Source organism: Labrus bergylta, chromosome 11 (genome assembly GCF_963930695.1).
Source record: "Labrus bergylta chromosome 11, fLabBer1.1, whole genome shotgun sequence".
NCBI lineage: Eukaryota > Metazoa > Chordata > Actinopteri > Labriformes > Labridae > Labrus > Labrus bergylta.
The window spans coordinates 31,154,942-31,157,441 of NC_089205.1; the positions used below are offsets into that span (position 1 = coordinate 31,154,942).

Here is a 2,500-nt window from a genome sequence, read left to right on the forward strand (position 1 = left end):
TCAACACGTTAAACATGTGAACACATTAAACATGTGAACACATTAAACATGTGAACACATTAAACAGGTGAACACATTAAACCTTAAACATGTGAACACATTAAACATGTGAACACGTTAAACATGTGAACATGTGAACACATTAAAGATGTGAACACATTAAACATGTGAACACGTTAAACATGTGAACATGTGAACACATTAAAGATGTGAACACGTTAAACATGTGAACACGTTAAACATGTGAACATGTGAACACATTAAAGATGTGAACACGTTAAACATGTGAACACGTTAAACATGTGAATACATTAAGATGTGAACACATTAAACATGTGAACACGTTAAACATGTGAATACATTAAAGATGTGAACACATTAAAGATGTGAACACATTAAACATGTGAACATGTGAACACATTAAACATGTGAACATGTGAACACATTAAAGATGTGAACACGTTAAACATGTGAACACGTTAAACATGTGAACACATTAAACATGTGAACACATTAAACATGTGAACATGTGAACACATTAAACATGTGAACACGTTAAACAGGTGAACACATTAAACCTTAAACATGTGAACACGTTAAACATGTGAACACGTTAAACATGTGAACACGTTAAACATGTGAACACGTTAAACATGTGAACACATGAAACAGGTGAACACATTAAACCTTAAACATGTGAACACATTAAACATGTGAACACATTAAACATGTGAACACGTTAAACATGTGAACATGTGAACACATTAAAGATGTGAACACATTAAACATGTGAACACGTTAAACATGTGAATACATTAAAGATGTGAACACGTTAAACATGTGAACACGTTAAACATGTGAACATGTGAACACATTAAAGATGTGAACACGTTAAACATGTGAACACGTTAAACATGTGAACACATTAAAGATGTGAACACGTTAAAGATGTGAACACGTTAAACATGTGAACACGTTAAACATGTGAACACATTAAACATGTGAACACGTTAAACATGTCAACACCTTAAACATGTGAACACGTTAAACATGTCAACACCTTAAACATGTGAACATGTGAACACGTTAAAGATGTGAACATGTTAAACATGTGAACACGTTAAACATGTGAACATGTGAACACATTAAACATGTGAACACGTTAAACATGTGAACACGTTAAACATGTCAACACGTTAAACATGTGAACACGTTAAACATGTGAACATGTGAACACATTAAAGATGTGAACACGTTAAACATGTGAACATGTGAACACATTAAAGATGTGAACACGTTAAACATGTGAACACGTTAAACATGTGAACACATTAAAGATGTGAACACGTTAAACATGTGAACACGTTAAACATGTGAACACGTTAAACATGTCAACACGTTAAACATGTGAACACCTTAAACATGTGAACACGTGAAACATGTGAACACGTTAAACATGTCAACACCTTAAACATGTGAACACATTAAACATGTGAACACATTAAACATGTGAACACGTTAAACATGTCAACACGTTAAACATGTCAACACGTTAAACATGTGAACACGTTAAACATGTGAACACATTAAACATGTCAACACCTTAAACATGTGAACACGTTAAACATGTGAACACGTTAAACATGTGAACACGTTAAACATGTGAACACGTTAAACATGTGAACATGTAACACATTAAAGATGTGAACACGTTAAACATGTGAACACGTTAAACATGTGAACACGTTAAACATGTGAACACATTAAAGATGTGAACACGTTAAACATGTCAACACGTTAAACATGTCAACACGTTAAACATAGTGAACACCTTAAACATGTGAACACGTGAAACATGTGAACACGTTAAACATGTCAACACCTTAAACATGTGAACACATTAAACATGTGAACACATTAAACATGTGAAACATGTGAACACGTTAAACATGTCAACACCTTAAACATGTGAACACATTAAACATGTGAACACATTAAACATGTGAACACATTAAACATGTGAACTTTAGGGAGGGGGTAAGAGGAGGCTTACCAGTTAGGACTTAGACTCTCTCCATCTCTTCTTTTTGTTTCCTTTATTGTCTCCTTTATTGTCTCCTTCAATATCACCTTTTTTGCCTCAATGTTTGCATCCTTTAGTGACTCCTTTCATATTGCCTTGTGTGTCCCCTTCCGTGTTTCCTTCTTTCTACCTCTCAGCTCCCCCCGTCCTTTCCTCTTTCTTTTCCTCCTTCTTACCCACCTTTGTTTTCTCCTCTTTTGCCTCCTCCTGTCTTCCTACCCTTCTCTCTCTTTTTGCCTCCTCCTCTGCCTCCCTCAGCCAGTGCACAAACAAAGATGGAGTGATGAAGCTTCCTGTCGTTCTCTCTGCAGCTCAAAGGAAACGATGACTCGCTGTGATTCTCTTCTGCAGCGACGTTAATCCACATCCACCCTTCAACACCTCCTTCCTCCCTTCCTTTCTCTCATTCTTCCCTTC

General features: G+C 35.8%; 1 protein-coding gene across 2 annotated transcripts in view; it reads right to left on the reverse strand.

Moving 5' to 3' along the window:
- nyap2a (neuronal tyrosine-phosphorylated phosphoinositide-3-kinase adaptor 2a) overlaps positions 1-2,500 on the reverse strand; it is a 23,135-nt gene that overhangs the window by 20,408 nt on the left and 227 nt on the right. For both annotated transcript variants that reach the window (XM_020659883.3, XM_065960598.1), the window contains exon 1: positions 2,054-2,500. This exon is cut by the window's right edge. The gene's annotated coding sequence lies outside the window, so the exon portion shown is untranslated. The remainder of the gene's footprint in view (positions 1-2,053) is intronic.